This window comes from Drosophila takahashii, chromosome 3R (genome assembly GCF_030179915.1).
Source record: "Drosophila takahashii strain IR98-3 E-12201 chromosome 3R, DtakHiC1v2, whole genome shotgun sequence".
In the NCBI taxonomy this organism is placed as follows: Eukaryota; Metazoa; Arthropoda; class Insecta; order Diptera; family Drosophilidae; genus Drosophila; species Drosophila takahashii.
In genome coordinates, this window is record NC_091681.1 from 40,057,795 (window position 1) to 40,080,011 (window position 22,217).

The window sequence follows — 22,217 nt, forward strand, 5'->3', positions numbered from 1 at the left end:
AAAGTGGCAGGCCGCATACAACCAGAATTCGACGGAGGAACAGGCTCAGTTGTCATGCTGGTTCCTCCCTATGAAGGAATATAAATATATATAGGGGGAGAGGATACCCATTCCCATTCCCATTCCCAAACCCCCAGCTCAACAGCTCAATCTGCTACGATTTTGAATGGAGCTGGTACCCAGTGGGTCCCAGATGGGACGCAGAGTCATGAAAAATTACACAGGGCATTTTGTTCGCCGTTCGCCTGTCGCCTCTCGGCTCTTGAGATATTCCAATTTTTGAAGTGTCAAAAATATCCGCTTATATATAGAAATACATACGGACATTTATGGTACATACACATGAATATGTAAGCAGATAATGGCAGCTTTTGGCCCCCGTTTCTTTCTTTGGAGTTGAGTTTGAAGTGAGTTGAGTTGGCCAAAACAAGAAAAGAACCAAAGAAATTGATAATTCCTTGGCGCAAAACTTTGTGGCGGCCAAACAGAAGACAGCTGAAAAAAAGTAAAAGAAAGGGGGAGAAGAAAGTTCAAATCAACATATTGATTTTTGTGCGAAAAGGGGCGTGTCGCCGCCCACGACCGCAACTACCCACGAGATACGAGTACACAATGCCGACGCTGACGTGTGTATCTTGTATCTTTCGCTGCTCCTACAGCTTTTACTGGTTTTTCTGCTTCTGTTTCTGCTGCTCGGAGTTGTAAATGTTTGCCAACTGGTGGACAGGGCATTTGCTTGTTCACAACTTTTATTTATTTATGGTTTGATATTTATTTATTTCCCTCCGCATTTATTTTGCAAAAGATTTTGTCTAGATACGAGTGCTTTCCTGGCTGGTCTTAATGGCTTTTGCGTACGAATTTTCCCTTCGTTTTTTTAACTTTATTAAATTTACTGCACAGCAATCAGTTCCAGTTGAAACCTTTTGCCTTAAATTTCAGGAACTGACCATTGTTCACTATTCTTATTTATTTCTTTTTGGATTTCTATCCATTTCTGGGTATATTTCTTTGGCAGGAATTCGCTTTTGATATATCTCAAGTTGCCTTTAATTTGTTGTATGCAAAAATTCAATTTGGTTCGCTGGCTTCTGTCTTTTATTAGGTTTATTAAGTTTGCCTATATCCACCTTGGCTGACCCATATCAGAAGTTTTGCTTCATTGTGATTTCTATTGGCAAACTTTGGCCTATATTCATTTATTAACTCTGCTTTTAATTGGCACACAATTTAAAAGCCAGTTGTTGTTAAACAACATTTTCCCGACTGAATTTGTTTAAGATGCAGTTAGAACTACACAGAAATTGACAAAAGATCAGATTGATATGTGCTGGTCAATTTTATATTTGTTATAGACGAAGTTATTTATAAAATTTTGATATGAGTAAAATACTACAAATAATAAATGATAAATGATAAAATATCAAGTTGATATGTTTGAATCATAAATTTGACATTAATCATATCATCTTTTCATCAAGGTAGAATTTACCCTATTTCATATCTAATATTTTTTTTTGTAAGCAATTGGGTGTTACTAAAAATATCTAGAGGAAGATGGTAGCCAGTAATGAAAGGGAACTGTTTTTCTTCCCCGATTTATTAAATTTGTTTAAATCTTTCCAGACTGGCCTGACCTGACCTACATCAAAATCGGTTCCCATTTCATGGACCTGCAAAATGTTGCAAATTTGTTAACCCTTTCGGGTTTTGCTGCCTTTGATTTGCTCCGTTCAACTTTTGCCAACTGTATAAAGTTTCAATTTGTTTGTCCTTTTGCCAGTTTCAGTTTTCTGTGTTCTGTTTTCTGTGCTTTCTGCTTTGCTTTGGCTTGCTTTTCCGTTCTCTGCTTTGGCGCATCCCTGCACATGCCACACTTCTCTGTTCTTCTTTCTCCACCCCTTGCCTCCCCCGAAAATGGCAATTTAACAATGAAAAATTAAAAGAAAATTCAAAGTTTCTCTTTCTCTGCAAAAGAGGCTTATATCCCGTATCGTTTCGGATCGGGTCTACCTAAGTAATTACAGTTGAATGGTGGCTACAAACAAAGGGAAAGCGGGAGTAGAAGAGAGGAGAAATAAATGGTGTGTGCAAAGGAGATAGAAACGTTTGGTGTTTTTCCGTTTTTATGCCGGAAAAAGGGTTTTCCTGCAAATATTTAACAGCGAGCCCCATTTGTCATTGGAATTTTTCGCTCCTTTTTTGCGGGAGGGGAATGTTTTTTCTGGGCGGAGTGTGCTGTGTTTCGGACACTGTGATGTTTAATTAATTAGAGCGCTCTTAAATATTGCATGGCAAATTGCTGGATAGTTTGATTCGCTGGATAATTCAATTTATGGGCGGAATTTAGAAACGTTTTGCATAACAATGCGCATTTGCATGCCCCAATAAGTAGGCAACATAAATAATTTTTCACTTTGCCCACTCACACATGTGCGCGGGCCCAGTGAAAGCTCTCTTAAAATATCATTAGCATACACACACACACACAGACGCACATCTGAGACCTGACCTCCGACCCTAAACGCCCAGCCCCCCACTCCACCCCGCGTTTGACAAGATTTAAAGCATTTTTCATGTTGCCTTTTGCCACTTTGCTTTCGCTTATGTCAACTGGGTATGGCTAACAAATACATACATAAATCCACCCGAGGGTTTCCCTCAGTTTCCCTCAGTAGTAACATGGAAATTTGCTCGTTTTCCTTCTGGTTTTCCCGAACCACCCACCCATCTAACCCACCACCCACCGTTTTAACCGTTGCACGCATCTTTTATGTGTGTTTTGTTGCTGCTGCAAAATTTACAACGGAACCAAAAAGTTATGAAACTCATTAAAACACGAAACTAATTCAAACACCCCGGGCCTAATTGCCAACTCCAGCCTAAGCCGAAAGCAAATGGAGGGGCAGCAGGAGGATCAGGAGGAGTAGGAGGTCCTTCGTCTCGGTCTGCTGCCTGAACGATTCGCTGGCGAATCCAAAAAATTATTTTGCGTTAATTTCCATAGAAAAATGTGCGCGTCAACAGAAATTAAGTGTCCCAGCTAATTTAACACAGCGCTGGGTCAGCGCTCTCGCTTCCTCGCTTGTCTCTTTCCTTTTCCCGCTCTCTCTAAAGCGATTTGCACTGAAAGAAAATGTAAATTATTGCGGGTTTCTCGAAGAGGCGTGGAAAAAATATTACATTAATCAATAAAATTTTTATAATTTTAATATTTTCAAATTTAAATAAAAATTTTGTATAGGTGTCTAAAATAGTGCAATGAAAAAGAAATAGTTTGTTTTCCGATTTTGAGTGGTGGTGATTTAGTCTAAACCTCTTGTAGTTATTTCGCAGTTCTTTAAATAAAAATATATAAAACAATTGAATGTTTATAAGTTTAATATTTTGTAATTTAAATAAAAATGTTGTAAAGGTGTCTAAAAGTATGCAATGAATTTCCAATGACGGTGATTTGTAATTCCAAACCTCTTGCAAATATTTATCCCTGTTCTTGAGTTTGAAGTATCCAGCATTCACATAACAGATTTCTCTCAGTGTATTCGCCTGCTTTTTGGTCCTGCAGCGCACCGCAGCTGGTGGGCCGCAGATGCCTGCGACGCGTTAGAATACTTACAATTTTAATTTGAATAATTTTGCAGGCTCTAAACGTAAATTACCCTCGCATTATTTTTTTTCGCCGTTGCCCTGGCTTATTATTTTTTTCCCCCATTACTTTTCGCCCGCTGACACTCCATCGCCTCAGTCCTCAGTGCTCAGTCCTCCGACTTTCGTGCTATATAGCTGCTATAGCTTATTTTTTGTGCATAAGCATTTTGAAAGATTAAACTTGGCGCACTTGAATGTTATTACACGTACCACGAGCCAGCGCCAACACTTTCATTTATTATTATTTTTTTATGCCCCAGCCCGAACCCGAACCAGAAACCTAAAAAAAAGAGCCCTAACCCCGGCCCAATTGTCGCCCCCATCCATTTCCACCCGCTGGAAATTTCCCCACCCATCAGCCAGCCATACAGAAAAATCACACATCGTTAGCTCAGCAGTTTTTTCCCTTTTGGTGTTTCCTTTTTTGTGCTTTTCATTTTTTTTCCACTTTTTCCACCCAGCACGCTTTTCCAGCATGCGTCTGTGCCCTTGTCCCAGTGGCAGTGAGGAGGCTGTGTGGCTAGGAAACTCGCATCTCGGAAACTCGGGTCCCATAACGCGGCATTTATTTTGCGCTCCTCCTGTAGAATTGTGCTTCCATAAAAATTGCTTTGCTTGCTTCTGAGTTCAGTCACTCAGTTCGACCCTGGAAGTCCTTGCTCTCAGCATCTCAGCCAGAAGATGCTGCATAGACGAAGGAGTCCTGTCCTGTCCTCTCGGATCCCGTCTGTCCCTGGCCAAATGTCCCGACCCGTTTGAGTTTTGTGGAAACATTCGAGCAAGCAACTCTATACATTCGCATAGACACACAATCTGGAGGCCAGCATTAGCTGAAAAAACATGGGTCATACCATAAAATGCCCTTCCAGAAAGTCCAAAGATGGATGTAAAAGGTTTTTATTTCGATATTTTGAAATAAATATTAAAATAATAAGCAACGTCATTATAGTATGTAATGTTGCAATACTTATATCATTCATCAAAATTCATTATCTCATCTTTTTCACTGAAAAATTTACAGTATAACTTTGGAATTTATTCATCATAAACTTTCACCATTCATAATAACAATAGAAAAACGGAAAAGGAAGTAGCTACATTTATTTGCCTTTAGCACGCTTTTAATAATGCTAAACTCAGGTTTTGTTAATTACAAATTTACCTTGGGGCATTTCAATGTCAGTGTCCAAAATTGATCAGTAATGAGGAACCTTTCGAAAAATAATTCATGGTAAAGTTTAATTAAAATGCAAAATAACAAAGGAATAACTAGGAATAAAATACATTTTTGGGGTCTTGTAATACAAAACATAATGCAAATATCTCGCCAGTTAGTTCTTGCAACCTTAATGTTTTCTAAAATGCTTTTCCAAGTCAATATGAATTTTCCATGAATACTTTAAGTCCCGAAGGATGAGGGATTAGCCCTGTTTTCGGTACCAGTAATACTCCTGTTCGTTTGAGGGTATGTATATGTGAGGTACGAAGGAGAGCTCATTCAAACATGTGGAAATACGCATACGCCACGTAGACAGCGGCAGCTTTATGCTCATAGGTTTTAATCTGTGTGTGTGAGTGAGAGTGCGAGTGTGTGCGTGCGTTTGTGAGCTCAAAGTTTCTTTATTTAATTCACTGAACTGTAAAATGTGCTGAAATGTTAGATTATTGCTTTTCACCCAGCCAGCGACTAGTGCTCTAGAGCTCATTTTTCCCATTTCCACCCCCGGGTTTTCCCTCTATCCGCAATCTTCCTTTTCCACTTTGTGCCCATCCGCTCTTTGTGTGTTATTGTTGGCGTCGCGGCTGTTTCCCTCTCCATTTGACCGATGTTTCAGTGGCCCCAACAATTTCCAACTGCACTCCTTTTCACGAAGATAATGCGTTGATAGCCCCGCCAAAGGAAAACCCCCAGAAAACTCGGGCAAAGGGAACGAAATTGGGCAATTTGCTTACACACAAAGTAAGAAAACGAGCAGAAAAGAACAGAACTGAAAGAAAAAGAAAAAAGCAGCAAACGTATGAAAGAATTTAGAGAAAGTTCTCCCAGAGTGAGTTGGTTGGAAGACCTTTTCGGGCTTGATGGAATGGCCATGAAAGGTTAACGGGGCACGTGTCCTGGACCCGCTCCTGAATGCACAATGCCAAGGGATAAGGGATAAGGATACGGCCGAGGATAAGACGGGTTTTCCATTTTCACACTCAATGGGTCAACCCAAAGGGATGTTGTTATTTATCAACAAAATTAATTAAGAATAATATTTGGAAATTAGCCAACGAATCAATCTAGGTCCATTTTTGTCGCCCTTGAATCACTTTTCTCCGGGATCTCATTTATATTCCACTGCTGCTGGTACTATAATAACACTGGTTCTGAAAAGGTTTATAATTAAACGATAGGTAGACCTATCAAAAATATTATTTAAATATTAAAATGAATTAAATATTTTTTTATTATTTCAAATGGCAAATCTAAACCCCCAATTTGTAATTTTAAAATGGTTACCTAATTCGGGGGGAAAGTGAAAGCCGGACCCGAAACCTGCGTATCCTGGGTACTCCATCGATCCAAACCTGCTTAGCCTGCCCCTCGATTCATCACCTGTCCCCTTGGCCTTATCCACAGTTGATTGCTCCGGATTCGGCGTCCCTTCATGAAAAATTCCGTGCATGCATTGACCAAATTTTTCTTAGTCCAATAATCTTAATGACGAAACTTAAAATTTACGTGAGCTGCCTTGAATTATTCGCGCCCGCCGTCGTTTCAGGAGATTACCTGTTACCAGCTGACAGAATCCCCTCGCCCCTCCAGAATCCCCTCCCTTTTGGCCGCCTTGTTTGCATAAAGATATGCTATGTATTAAAAATCCACCAAAGATGCGGTTCTCGGCGTTTCGGGGGATAAACGCGGCGAAATGGGGGATGGGGATGGGGATGGGAATGGGGATGGGAATGGGAGATGCTGATGCTCCAAAGTCGCAGCTATGTATATCAATATGAGCGCGACAAGGAGCTCTGCAAATTGGGGTCGACAGCATCGACAATGGCGGCGGCAAACAAAGTGTTGAGCAGATTGGCTTTTCGACGGACAGCCGTGCCGGATCCGAGATGAATGCGACACTGGGAGAACATTTAAGCGGGGATTTTGGGAATATTATATTACTTTTTCACCCCAAAATAAACTTGATATAAAACGATGATCGATTTTACGTTATGTGGTATCAATTTTGACTTCATATGCTCGAAATGTAAGCAACAGGCTAGTTTGAACTCGAATAAATTTCTTCCTTGCAATATCTCGCTATTCTCAAAGTCAGAGAATTTTTGAAAAAAATGTTTCGATATCGCACGGTAAAAAGAATATACCAGAAATTTACCATGCTCATATCGATTTGATGGCGAAGGGTTTTTTGTGTGATTCTGTACTAATTGGATTTTTCGGGGATTTAAATAAATAAATAATTAAGTTTATAATTTAGGGAATTCTCCAATTCCCACAACTTTCTCTCAGTGACTTGTAAGCAGCTGCTCAAAAATTGGCATTCAAGATGCGCAAAAAATGAAAAGGTTACAGAAAACTACATATACATTATTCTTGAAGTTTTGCGGAGGATGGCCTTCAAGTGATTTTAATTTGGGGCAATATTCAAACCGAATTTATGTAGCGCAGCTGGGAGAGAAGCAGCCTGCATGGCCAGTTAAATTGCAATTATTTCGGAATAAATTCAGACGCACCAAATCCCCCGTCGCCAATTAGTATTCAAACAGTCTGTTGTGCAGGACTTTCTTCTTCGAGTGGGCGAAATGCAGCGCCTGAAATTGGCATTTAAGACGGGTGTCATCCCATCCCACCCACTCAATGGAAAGCTGGCTGTTTATGCCCTTGCCCGGCTGTCTCTCTATCTTTCTGTGCGCGTCTGTCTGGCTTTTCCCAGGGTTTTCTCTGGGTTTTCTCTGGGTTTTCTCCAGGCTTTCTGCTGCTCTGCTCGTTCGTGCCTAACGAGCTGCACTCCAAAAGGCATCGCGGAATACCGCTCCTGGCAAAAGTCGATGGCGATGGCGATGTCGATGGAATGGATAACCAAGTTGCCGGATGGCTCGTTGATTCCTCCCTTTTGGAGGAGGAGCTTCCTCCCTGATTGTTTGCCTTGTTGTTTCGCCACAGATTGTTGATGTTCGATTTAATTTCAGCCCTTGCTGATTTTTGCGTTATTTATTTTATTATAATACCCTTTACATTTAACGGCGCGATAAGGCATATTGACTTTGACATTAATTGCTGGCCCAGCCAAGATCCTTGGAGTCGCCTCCTCGGAGCTCCTCGAGCTCGAGGCAGTTTCCTGCCACTTGAGCACGCATTTTATTGGCGGTCATTAACGTCAGCATTCGAGTCCCCGAACGGGGTGGAAAATGGGTTGCTTTCTGGCTTTCTGGCTTTCTGCTACTCTGTGGGTGGCGCAGGGCGGATGTGGTGACAGGTGGCCAAGTGGGCGAGTGGGCGGTGCGATGTGGCTTAATTGCTGATTTGTTGTCTTGGGCTGCGTAGCCATTCGGGTAATTGCATTCGTGCGGTAAATATTCGAGACGCCAGTGGAGGCCATTAAATTTAATCACCTTAAAACTAATTCGAGGAAGTCAACTAATTACGCCTGGCTGTGCGTATCTGCAGATATACAGATGACAATGAAGCGCCGGCAGATTGGCCAAACGTGTTGATAGTTTTCGGATTGCTGTGTACTGTGTTCTGTGTGCTGGGGCAATCAAGTGGTCAAGCAGTCAAGTAGTCATATTCCATCGGATATTTGGGGATATTTTCCAAACAGCAACACGCACACACAAACAAACACCCGGTCGCATTATAATAATAATCAAACAATGGCAATGGCAGAACAATGAAGTTTCATTTTCATAGCCGGCTATTTAGCCCAAGTAGCTTTTGCCAAATGGTTTCACCCACCCACCCACTCGAGTGGCTCACATCGGAGTGGGAGTCCTTGCGGGCAGCATTTGTGTGCACTTCTTGTCCGCTAATCTTTAAACCTGGCCAGGGTGAAGCCATGTAGTCTCAAGAGTCCCCATGCAGTGCTTACAGATGCACCGCGGGAAAAGAGGTGTATTTATAAATTATTAAAGAAAAAGATAATTCTTTAGTCGAGTACCGTTCTTCAGCTAAAGGAAGTGCGAGGGAGATAGAGATATGCATGCAACAAATCGACTGCTTGCACTGCTTGAATTCCATTAGTTGCTCATAACTTTTAAATGAATGGTCCGATTTGAAAAATTTCTTCTACATTTACATTTCTATATGGTTCCATAGTTTTACACATCTTCATCTGTGTTTTTTACAACTTGGGATTTTTATAAATTGTACTACAAGTTTCTCCGTAACTGTCTTTTTGGAAATGGTAATGAACTTTCTAGAAAAAGTATAGAAATGCAGAGCGTTTGACTTTGAAAAGTTAAAGAAGTTCGACTGCTATAGAAAATTCCTTAAGGCTTAGGAAGAAACTTTTCTCTGGTGTAATCGGCAACTTTTCTTCCAGGAAGACTTTCCTTTGAGTGTACTGGCTTTCCCCCAGCTTTTCTGCTGCAACGTTGCCGCTTTTCCTCGCTTCCGCTCCCCCGCCTACTTTGGCAGCTAGTTGAGTGTCTTAAGCAGTCGCAAACAGGCTCATAAATATTCATATAGCAGGGGAGTATTTGCAATTGCTTTGCCGGCTCTCTGCCCCGCCGTTCCGCTTTCTCCTTTCTCCCGGCCACTTTCTCTTTGCCTTTGTCTTTGCGAGTTTGTGGAGCCGGGGGCCTTACCTCTGCGTTGACATTGCAAATAGAGGCAGACAATGAGGATAGATATAGTGTGTCCTTGTGCGCACACACACATATCCTTAAGCTGCTTCCGATGCGAACACGTGCCTAATCAAATGCCAAATTAAAATGATCTAGAGGTCTGTGTGTGTTTATTTTTAGCCTCCCTATTTGCGCCACCCCCCGGGAAGTCACTTCGATTCGCATTTGCCTGTAATCCGTAATCTGGCGAAATCTCCTGAAGACTTCCAGGGATTAGCTTACTAAATGCCAACAATACGAGTGTTGTGTGCTTGTGTTGGCACGGCCTTTACAATTTAACGCACTGCCAAGTTCAAATACACAAAAGGCGGCCCTCGACACAAAAAAAAACCAAACAAGTTGGGGAGGTGGATGAGGTGGACCCGTCCCGCCCACTCACGCCTCCGTTAACAATAATTTACGCAACTTTGCTCCTCTTTTGTAAAAATAAATATATATAACTTACAAAAGCGCCGCAGGGGAACCGGCGAACGGCGAACATAACCCCAGACATTGGGGCAAATTTCGTAGTAAAAGAGCGTTATATTACCACACATAAGGAAGGGGTGGTCTCTGCCCATGTGGGGGGAGGGGAATTCCCAAGGACTGCCTGGCAAAACAATAAACGTACTGCCGAAAACGAAAAACATTTGTCAAAAATACCAGAGAACCGAGAGCCAAAACGAAAACGAAAACCGAACTGGAATGAAACCACTGCGAACCGCAGGACTCTGGCCTTTCAAAGTGGAACAAAACAATCTTTGTTCAATATTTTATTATCGTAATTTAATATTTCGCCAGGCGTCATGTCAACACTGCCCCCTTTTTCCCCCTTTTTGTCCTGCGTCGCTTATTTTTGCGACGCACTGTTTAATATTTATTAAAAAGTCATGTGCGTATGCTGCATCGCCGGGGAATTACAATATTTCCCCTCGGTGGCGACAAATGAACGAGCCGAAGCCGCTTAGCTGGGATTGGGGCTCAATCTGCGAATCTGCGACTCTGAGTGGGCTTGTGCGTCCTTTTGGGGTGGACCTCAATTGCGTTCTACGCATTACGATTGTATGGGTTCGCCGAAAAAATTGTGATTTAACCTGAAAAACAGTGAGGAGTGAACACAGTGAAGCGATTTTATGCCACACTGCGTATGAGTGATGCATTTTTGCGATGGCTTTGAAGTTTATTAGTCATGGGCTGGGCTGCCTTTGAGAATTTATTTCGCAGGGAAACTGGTTTTTTAAACCTTCAATATACAGCTTAAGGTACATACATAACTACTAGCCTTTTGCAAAAATGTTTCGGCTTGTAAACGAACAAAAACTGAAAAGGATTGAAGTAATTTATCTAAATGGATACATAAATATTGTAGCATAATTTTAGATAATAATATAAATAATAATATAAAATAATTTTAAAACTCTAGTTTCTGTGCCACCCTTTTTATTTAAGAATTCAAAGAATAGTTTAAAAAATATATAAATCAAATGAAATGAGAAAATGTTTAACAAATATTCAACAAACAAAAAAGGAGAAGTAATTTATCTAAATTTGCGCCACCCTAGCTGTGCGTGTGTGTGTGTGGTTGCGGTATAAAGTAATTGCTTTCAGGACTCGTTCCTCGTCAGAATCCCGAAAACAGCTGTCGACAGGCAGTCGTACTCCCAACTTCCATCTTCCGTCTTCCAACTCCACTGTCACCTCTCAGAAAGGCCTACTTTCACAGCCCGTCTGTTGTCTCATCCGCTTGGCCTGTAATTTCGTTTTTACGTCTTTGAAATTTTGCATTTGTTTCATCGAACGCCTTCATTACATTATATAGAACTGACAAGTGATGCGGAATCAGGCTTTAGGCTCTCTGCACAGTGGGACAAATGGGCGATGGCCCTGTCCATTTCCTTTGTGATGCCGCAAATTACTCTAATTAATTCAATTTGATGCGGGATTTAGTAGATAATGATAAGGAATATACAACAAAGTTATCAACAATTGTTGATCAATTGTAATTAAACAGCGCTAATAAAACAATAAATATTGCTGATTTTAATTTAAAGATTAAAAAGCTGGACATGAAATAATTCACTTTAGTAGCAGGTTCAATTGAATTAAAGCTCAATAATGCAATAATATTAGCTCGTTTGTCTTGATTAAATTTATATTTAATTCAGAAATGCTTAATTTAGCTACTAACTATTTATTTAAATAACATACTTATCGAATTTAATCATTCAAAAATATCATACAAAAGAAATCAATTACTCAACTCAACAAATAATATTGGTTGTTTCTTTTTTTTGTAAATACATATATGCGCAAAAACATGTTTGACAAGGAAATATTACCTTTGTTGAACATTGCCGATGGGCAAAGAAGTGAATGGGGATGTCTTTATGGAAGTCCGGCGGAAGTGAATCAATGATTTACGGCGGGCTCGTTTCGAGGGATTTTTAATTCCATCTTTCAACGCGTAAGCCTATCGATTCGAATCGAATCGTTTCGTTCCGATTGATTAAAAAATGAATGATTCGAGCGGCCAGTCACTTTGTTTGCCCTGAATAATTAAGCGATTTTTGCGCCTTCACCGCGCTCCGCCTGTAGTGTATATATCCACTCAACTTATACTCAATTAAGTGTTTACTTAAACTGAAAATCAATGTTTATGCCTCATTTACCAATCTTCTGCCCATTGTACGTCCAAGAAGCGAATGGTGTGGTGTATGCTGAATCCTGGGAGTACAAGGACGTGGTCGTCGGATGCTGGGATGCTGGGATCCTGGGATGTCGGGCTGTCGGGGATCCTTCGACAGTCACGAAAAGGAATGCATGAGCCGCTCTGCCTGTCATTTAGTATGTAAATTGAGATAAATCGTTTCTCGTGCCTGCCACGCCAGCACATAAACCCACAGCCCTCTGTACTTACATATACTCGGGCTGTGTAAGTATATACAGCTTGTTACACACTGCATATATGTATCCAGTACATAAGGCGAAGTGTAAGTAACACGTCCTTATGCCGCCAACAACAAAGGCTCCAAGACCAACTCACCAACACACCAACGCCAACACGCCACAGCTGATGTATGGCGAGCGCGGCATACGGTGCGTATGAGTTATTTCCACAGCCGAGCCCCGCTTTTATTATTAAAAATAAAAAAAAGGCGGCTGAGGCTGAGGCAGCCAGGAAGCCCAGAACTTGAGCGTGACGAGCTTTGATGTTTAAATGACTGCAACGGCTGTGGTGGCAGTGGTGGTGCAGCAATGTCTGTGGGGCACGGCCTCCATTGGTGCCGCACGCCACTTGAAGCCCTAAGTGCATAATTGACTTAATTAGCCACCAAAACGGCGTTAGTGCAGCAGCAGCAGAAAACCATGAGCAGAAGCAGAAGCCTGCCGCCAAGGTACAGTTCACAGTTCGCAATTTGTGTGGTCGATGCTCCTTGGAGGTTGCAGGCGCAGAGCTCAAGGACTCCAAAGTTCCGAGTGCCGCTGCACTGCCTCAGCATACGAGGCAAAACCCTCAGCCAATAGGTCTCACACTGGGAGAAAAAAAATAGCCCTCCGATTTATAAGATCATAGCATAAAATCTATTATTTTAGTATTTTGAAGTACTAGAATGTTTTTATACTGACTAAAATTTTAAGTGAAATTACCATTGAATTGTCAATGCCATTTCGGTTTTAAATTCACAATGAATTCATACTATAATTCTCTGTTTACACTTGGCCAACACTTTGACTTTTAATTAAAATAGTTTCTATGAAAATGAAACGATTTATACGAAGGGGCTACAGAAATTACCAGAGTTTAGAAATCACAAAAAAATGTGTCTGAAAGTATGCAACAATATATTTTGAGTCCTGACCTTTGGTGGATTTTACATACTTCCAAGAACTTGAAAATTATCGATATTTTCACAATACCGATACTATAATAAAGATGACACCTTTTAAATATCAATAAATATAATACTTCCAGGCGCCTTTTTAGGTGATTTTAAAATTGCCCTTTATTTTCCCGAGTGCCCTATCGCCTTTCGGCTGGCTTTCGTTGTTAGCAAACTGATTAATCGCTAAGCGCTTGGTAAGCACTTTGTACTCTGACCTCCCTTGCTCGTCGAATTCCCTGCCTTGAAACCCGGGCCCCTTTCTAAGACCCCTGCCTTTCGGTTGTTCCCCGTTTCGGAACACAAATCACGAGAACTACACGCGCCCGTTTAATGCGCTTATAAATTTGTTTTCGCTCTGCAAATTTACTTGGCCTCCGCCTGTGCAAATCACCATCAGCCCCTGTGCCCTCTATGGCATTCTATATCACCCATTTCAGACCCCATTTGGGTCTCCATTGTCCTCAATCCCAATCCCCCTTTGGCTGTCGAATGGCGGCTTGTTTTGGCGCTGTTGCGTAAAAGTTATCGATTATTTATTCAGAAACGCAACAAAACTTGGTCAAATTTTGCGTGGTAATAATTTTCGGAGCCTGGCTGTTAGGATCAGATAGTGGTCCTTTGTACAGTGTTAACTGGGCAGAGTTAATGGGTCCTTGAACTATATAGTTTTTGGAAGCCTGCCATTTTACAGAAGCTATTGGTTACTTTGGGAAATTGCAAAATTTTAAGTGCATTTCGTTTATGTGGCAAATAAATTTTCACGACAATTAAGCAAAACCGTACTATAGTTTATAGGGTTTAAAAATGTTATTCGCTATATTTATTCGATGTACTATTTTTGAAGCCTCCAGTTTGCATTCAGGGAACTCTCTTCAGAGTTCTCAACGACTGCACCTGTCACTTTCACCACCTTTCACTGGCTTTCACCTGGCTTGCGACTCCATTACAAAGTTTTCCATGTCGCCTGCTTCAGTAATGACAACTTCCGCTTCCTGTTCGTATGAAAACATTTTTGCCTTAACTCATCGCCAACAGTTTCACTCGCAGCCCCGCAGCCTTTGACCTCACTAATTAATTGGCAACTAAAGTTAATTCTATTTTGCCCTAACTTGCATTCATTATCGCGCCATGCCAGGCATCACTGTACTTGAGGCCCCGACGCCACTACGTGATAAGTGCGATTCATTTAGAAGCACACTCACTTTCCACAGCTTTAACCCCGCCCCTGTCCCGCCCTCTTTTTTGTGCGCCCGAATCCATTTATGCACGTCTATGGAGCACCTCGCAGGCCCCCTTTTCCATCCCACTTTTCCACCACACTTTTCATAGGCCGCTTTCCACGGGAGGCATGTTTGCCCGGCCGTTTTTGCTGTGCGTTGTTGGTTTCTGTTTATTTGTCTGGATATGTGGGTCGGTAATTGCTTTGCAAAGAAATAGAGCATAACAAATGTTACGTGGCGAAAGTTTATACTCCTCCGGCTATTCGGGATATATTCCGGCAGTCGAGCAAAATGGCAAAACGACCGCCGAAAATTGCGAAAATTGCGAGGGCCCGCCAAAATGGAGCAAATGAACCCACTAAGAGCTGTCTGTGTAATCGAAGTTTCACTTAGCAAATCAACGAAGTTTGCACACACCGCTTACACCGCCTAGCCGAACCAAATTAGCGTTCCACCACGCACACACAGCCCCAAAAAAAGGGAAACTATATCAATATAGTATGTACCTATACACGGTATATATACCGACAGCCAGGCATCGCAACAATTTGCAAAGTGAATTAACATGCCAACATCCTTAGCAGCCAGGCGACAGCGAACTAACCAAGCGAACTCCACTCTAACTCGTTCCAGTGTTGCCGGATTTTGTCAGGAAATTCCTAAAAAAGAAGCCAAGTTGGAAAATAGTAGTGACGGGAAAATAGTTGTACTACTTTACTTGTAATTTAATATTGATTTTTATCCGGTCGACTCCGTTCATATTTCCGTTGCATACTTTTAGACACCTTCATAAGTAATTTTAATTAGATTAATATCCAAAGGATCACTGTGGAATTTTCTTACAAATTATTTTGTTCAAGACATTATTAAAGTCTTTAAATATTTTTTACACACGTTTTTTTTTTAGAAAAACAACATAATTTTCATTGTAACGAAATTTTGCAAACCTTATAAAATCATTTCAAATCACTTAATAATTTAAAGGCTCTCCTGTGTATTTATGTACCTTGAGTATATAGGACTTTATGACTCGTTTCATAGAAGCCTTAATTCTCAGAAAGAGTTTACTTTGTGTAAATAATAAGTGAAAGTCAAAACAGGCACAAAATTGAGCAGATGTGAGGTAAAATGTTTCCGCCAGTCCGGACAGAAATTGACGGGAAACAATGATGAAGTGACAGCACTGTTTCATCGCTATCTCCATGGCCCAAAACCACCAGACATCTGGGATCCGCATCCCCATCCCCATCTCCGTCCCCACTAACCACTCGCTGTGCGACACGTTAAAGTTTTAATTTGGCCATTGACGTCACAATCAGTGTTTGGCCATGGCAGAGAAATTCGGGGAGTTTTATCTCCAGTGCCCCACTCGCAAGTGGCGAAATTGGGGGACTACTGGCTAATTGTTGTGCGTCCAGTGTCCGAAAAGGCAGTAGAAAATTATAATTTGCATTTATAATTTTATTGACAGTAAAATGTATTTAATTTTCGGGGACCAATGAGGGGGAGGAGCAAAAGGGCTGGGCTGCCATTCAAGTCAATGTTTGCTCGCTGTGCCAGCAGCCTCATCATCATCATCATCAACTTCGGTGGCAGTGGCAGTGGAACAACAATAAAGGCACCAACAGCATCAACAGCAGTGTGGAAGTGCGGCATGAAAAATTAAAAAATCTGCAAAATATTTCGACAGCTTTTCGGGGCGACGACGCCAAAATGGCAAACGACGGACACCAGCGGAAACGGCTGACGAGCGCTTAAAAGCGGACTTTCCGGGGGGTTTTCCGGGGGGTTTTTCTGTTGATACGGGCAGAAGGGGGGCAAAAGCGACCGGGACCAGGAAGCTGAAAGCGAAAATGAAAGGCTAGCGTTAAACTCGAAAATCCTCTTAATAATTCATAAAACTTTTGAAAACTACTTAACTCTTAAAACTACTAACTGAATCAAACTAAACTAAAGCGGCTACAAATGCAGGGGCTGTGGAGGATGCTCCTCCGCCAGAAAGGTGCCACCACCAATCTCCATCACACAGGAAAAAACTGAAAAAAATTCACTTCGACTAAATAATTCAGTTTCAAGATCTTTAAATGCTACCATAAGCTAATTTTATCAAGTTCTATTAGATTTCCTAAATTAAAAACTCTGTACTTATAGGTATATGGTTTCTTATGATCTCACAGCAATATGATTTGCTAAGGTAGAACATGAATGATAATATCATAAAAGATTACATTCTAAAGAGGTTACTATATTTTTCACAATCCAAATTTAAATAGTGTTTTTCCTTTAATACATCGATAATATCGAATCGATATTGCCAAAATACCAATAATTTTCAAAGTCCCAAAAAAAATATTGTTGATTATCCAGATTTTTCTTTCGGTGCAGCTTTCCACTTCAGCTTTTCAGCTGCAGCTTCAGCTGTTGAAAATGCGCGCCGCTGGCGACCAACAAAACTTTTGCAAGTTTGTCGCTCGAGCGAAACTGGGTCCAGGACATGGATGACTTGCAAAGGATTGGGGCAGGGATTGGGGCAGAGCATCCTGAAGCGGAGGCATCAGCAGCAGCAGCAGTTCATCATATTTACAGCTTTCACTAATTTATTTTGCACAGCCCATGAAAAATGCAGCAACTGCGTCAGTGTCGCTCTGATGTCCTTCGCCATCAACTGGGTTTCCTTTTCAAATTTTCAGATTCTGCGAAAGACCAAGTCTTGGTCCTGCCCGGCTGAGATTGCGTATTTATAAGCTAATTTCCAAGCGTCTTACAAATCCTTTTCGCCTCCCCCCAGAAGTTGAAACTTAGCCAACTTTCGGGGGCCATTCAAATTTGTGAATGTAACCCGGAGTCTAATTGTTTAGATCAGGAGGGCCAGGGAAACGAGTTTGAAGGTGGGCAGAATTGGAATGCAGCGTTGGCAATTCATAAAACCGGAATCCCCGCCTGGCGAAAATAAATTCAGCGATTGTAGTAACAGAACTGAATTCCAAATGAAGAAGCCAGAGCAGCGGAGTCCACTTTAAGGGACATTCTGCAGCTCCAGTAATTTGCTTACTGCTCCGTGGTCCATCATCCTCATATTCATCCTCCTTTTTCACCGGGTGGTTGGTCTCTTCGCGGAATTCATCAAAGCTCAAAGTTGATGTTTATTGCTTTCTGGCCCGCCTTTTGCCGCTTTCCCAGCATTTCCCATTTTCCCCACTCAATCTCGCTGTGTGTCAGTGTCTGGCCTTTTCCAATCCTAATTGGGTTAGTTGGTTTGCACTTTGCTGGCAAGTAATTAACACAAGTTGTCGATGCTTAAAGAAGCCAAAAAGAAGTGGAATCATTGAAATTGGACATTGAGTAATTAAAGTCCCCTTGGGGTTGGATATCTGACTGACTGGTGCGGTGATTATGATGGCTACACTACAAAGTCGGGAAACTAGAAACGGGGTTTATATCACAGATGAATGTAAAGTATCCATAAAAGCCGTTTGCAGCATTCCTATCGGATGTGAACTAGAATTTATCGCCATTTTGGAACTTAACCCATTCTATTTGGAATTTCTGAAATCTTTTTGGTACATGTGGCTTAAATTTAATTAAGTTTCTATAATGATAAATATTTTATTTTTTAAAGAGGGCCCATATATTTAAAAGTTATTCAAAACGTCGTTATTTTTTTCATTGCATACTTTTAGACACCTTTACAAGTATTAATTGCTTTTTAAAAAAATAAATAATAACATGATGTTATTTTATCCATGACCAGAATAGCAGAACTCGAGATAATAGTAAAATGAAAGCTACAGCTACTAGTAAAGTGGACAAACATTTTAAGTAAACAAGTCGCTATTGACATTTAATTACAAATTTTAAAGTAGGACATTTATTTGTTACGGTCTCTTCAAAGGGCTGCTTCTGGTCGAATTGTATTGTATACATTTATTTTACCCATCCTAGTGAAAAGCCGACGTCGCCAATAGATTATTGCGCCGATTTTTGTGCGGAGAGCAGAAATGTCCTTGTATTCGCCATAAGAGAGATATCCGATTAAACATTTAATTAGCTGTTAAATGAACCTTTTGTGAGGCAACGGCCGCCGTCATCATCGAGTATCATCATCATCACCGTTTGGGCTTGATTTCCCCCCCTCCAACCGCTCCTATTTCTTTCATTTTCATTTTCACTCTCAATCGACGAATGGATTTTCAAACGTTTGACACATAAAACCGTTTTGTGACTCATTAAAGCCGGCAAATGTCGCCCATTGTGGGCGTCGCAAATGTGAGTTAATTACACAACATCCACACACAGCAAGGATATGCTGGAAACAAAGGTAACGGTCGATTGAATGGAAAAGGGTTCGGTTACAAAAGTGAATGCTCCAAGTGGCAGTGGATTGCCCCTCCCATTGCAAGTCCAAGTGGCAAATCGAGCACCCAATGGACGTATTAGACCAGTTGGCCGAACGAAATAAAAAGAGAAATAAAAGTTAAATAAAAATGCCGGAGCAAAACTTTTCACACAATCGCCGACCAATTCGACCCGCCCAACTCCTCTTCGTCCTTTCTTCCAAGAGCATTTTGTTGGTAATTTGCAAATCGCCAAATGATCCAAGGAACCCTAACTGCCAGCCGCCAAGGGAATCCGAATGCTGCCGCCGAATGTCTTTCGCTTTGTTTTCGTTTTGGATTTTTATCCAACAGAGATGCTCCCTCTATCTTTAAAGAAAATATTAGAAAGATAATTAAGAAGTTCAAACTATGGGAAATCATTTTTTAGACATTTCTGACACTTAATATATGAACAAAAAAATAACCAAATCGATATGCGCATGGTAAATTTCTAGTATATCGTTTTTACCGTACAATAAAAGTAAATTTCTTTAAAACTAAATAATTATTTAAAAACTAAATAAAATTTAATCAATATTCTTAAAAGAAAGACCCAGCTATCTTTCAATTAAATACGAATATTAATTTTAAATAAGCCACATGGCTAGAACATTCTGGCATTTAGCACAGTCCTTTCTAACATCACTGGTCCAACTGCTGCTGTCTCTGTCCCTGCCTTGGAGTATCCTTTCTGTATCCTTTTTAATATGCAGGCGCTTAAAAACCGCTTAATATTCTTCCGCATTGCTTTGGCCGCATTCAGAGGCTGCGGTTGCGGAGAGCCCGAGCCCGAGTTTCAGACGGGCTGCCAGTAAAATAGTTGGATGGGTGCAACTAATTTACGGGGCGGCCAGGACACACAGGACCCACAGCCCACATCCCACTGAACGGCAGCATCTGGCGGCATCCAAGTAAATGAATATATGAGTATATGCGAACGGAATAGCTGCAGTTCCTTTTAGCAACGGCAAACGGCAAGTCAACATCCTTTTTGGTTATTCAAGGCATTGTTGTTGCAGTTGCAGGAGCAGCAGGATATTCAGGAGCAGGAGCGGGAGCTGGAGATACAGGAGCATTTTGTTTGCTTAACACACTTCGCTCAATGGACGCAGCAGGATGTGGCTGCTGTGCAGCTGTGGTAATAGATCGCCGGCCTCGTCCTTTCTTATCTGCCGGGACACAACATTTGTCGACCCACCTTCTCAGATCCACCACCCCCCATCTTTTGATTATTCTTCCTGCTGGCTCAGTGCTGCCAGGACATCAGCCTTTTTTAAATCCTGATGAATATTTGTAAGCAAAGCCTGGCACAATATGCCTTTCTGTGATTGATTGCCTGCCTTCGGTTTAACTTTACCTCAAACTTTAGTTTATGATATATTTCCTTAAAAATTCGCAAAGCGAAAAACTCAAAAAGAATTTTATCTGGTGTGTGAGAAATATTTGATTGCGAATGCGAAAAGAAAAAATGCAAATATTTTCTGCATAATAACGAGGTATATATTTTTAAAGAATTATTAGCTGTCTTTCAGCTGTCTTATAACCAAATGCGAGTCTTTGTAAAAAGTCGGTTTGTGGTTTTTTCCCCAGAAACCCCGTATTTTGAGCAAAGCAAGAAAAAATGTGACCGAAATATGAAACGTCATATCTTGTTATATATATTAAGATATTTTAAAAAGATTAATATTGGTCAAACAAATTATAAGAATCAAATGCCCTGCTATTTTAAAAAGTTTGTTCCGAGAAAAATAATTTTGGTAATTGCTGTCCTTTTAAAAAGGGAATTCTATCAAGAAAACCTGACAGCACTGCTGCTGTTTTGCTGTTGGCCCTTGCATCTTCCCAATTTCTTTAGCCCATTTCCGGCGCTGCAGTTGCTCCTTGCCGCTTCCGTATTGTTTGCATTGTAATTGTCCTGGCTGCTCCTGCTCCTGTTGGTTGTGCTCCTGCTGCTGATTGTGTGATTGTGGTCCTGGGCAAAATATGAGCACCACCGCCGCTCGTCACCATCGCCATCATCGTCGTCGTCATCATCATCCCGGCATTCTGGCATCCTGGATGGCATCTTTCGGCCCGTTTGTGTGTGCCATTGCGGTTCTACACAAATATACTGATGGCTCGCAGAGTGCTCACACAAGTGTATGTATGCAGGACATGGCATACGCATACAGATCCGGGGGATCCCCTCCGAAAATTGTGTGTGCTGAGGTCATGTCGCTGGCGTCGCCAGTTGCAGCAGCAGCAGCAACAACAACGGGGCAACAATGGGGCAGCAACTGACGACTATGATGTCTGGCGAGGCTCCACTCGCTCCACTCTTCTCACTCAGCTGGGCGGCATCAACTCGAATGGTTTTGCAGTTGTAAAGCTGCCAAGAGCAGCGCCGGCATGCGCAGCTGCAGCAGCAACATGCAACAACAGCAACGTGCAGCATCCAGTGGCAACAACTCGAGTTATAGGTACAGCTGCTGCCCAAAACGGAATTGCAGCAAAACCACCAGGACGACGATGACAAGGATGGCAAACAATTGTAAGCTCTGACAGCCAAACAACAGTGGCAACAACAATGCGACCAGCAACACGACATTTGCGAAATGTTGATCTGCGGTCTAGGCCGAAATTGAGATACTCTCCTCTGTCCAAAGAGGGGCAAATAATAATGGGCATGCAGTATGGCTATGGCTTTGAGTGCGGGGGCCTCAATCAATTAAGTCCATCAATCAAATTGACACAGCTCATATTACGGGCTGTTTGTTGGGGAATTCGGGATTGTGAATCAGTGAAATGTGCTGTTGATGTGGCCTATGTATTAAGTAAATCATTTGAAAAGCAATCAAAAAGAAGGTTTCATTTTAATTCAGAAGGGAGCTAAAAGGCCAAAGTGCATCCCTGCAAATAAGATAAAATTCCCCAGAAATCCTCTTCCTTTCGCTGGCAACTTCTGGCCTTTTATTACACAGAAAATGGTAATTTTCCAATTAAATCGAGTAGAGGACAAACTCCGCAGAGCAATAACATTGCTATTTATAAGCTGAAAGCCAGCAAGCCAACTCAATCAATACCGCCTTTTGCTATTAACACAGAAATGGTAAATGGTAAATTTCCAATGAAGCCAACTGGGCGGCTACTCGTTATTGTTGACTTACTGTAAAATAACTGTTTGCACGCACTGTTGCATTCGAGTTGATTTGAAACTGAAACGAAATGAAAATATAATGAATGGATAGCAAATTCTGCCTGCTGCTGAAGCGAAGGCCAATTACGGC

At 41.4% G+C, this 22,217-nt stretch overlaps 1 protein-coding gene across 3 annotated transcripts in view; it reads left to right on the top strand.

Annotated features, from left to right (window-relative positions):
• Nucleotides 1–22,217, top strand: part of kek6 (kekkon 6) — a 53,207-nt gene that overhangs the window by 13,975 nt on the left and 17,015 nt on the right. The gene's annotated exons all lie outside the window — the stretch shown is intronic.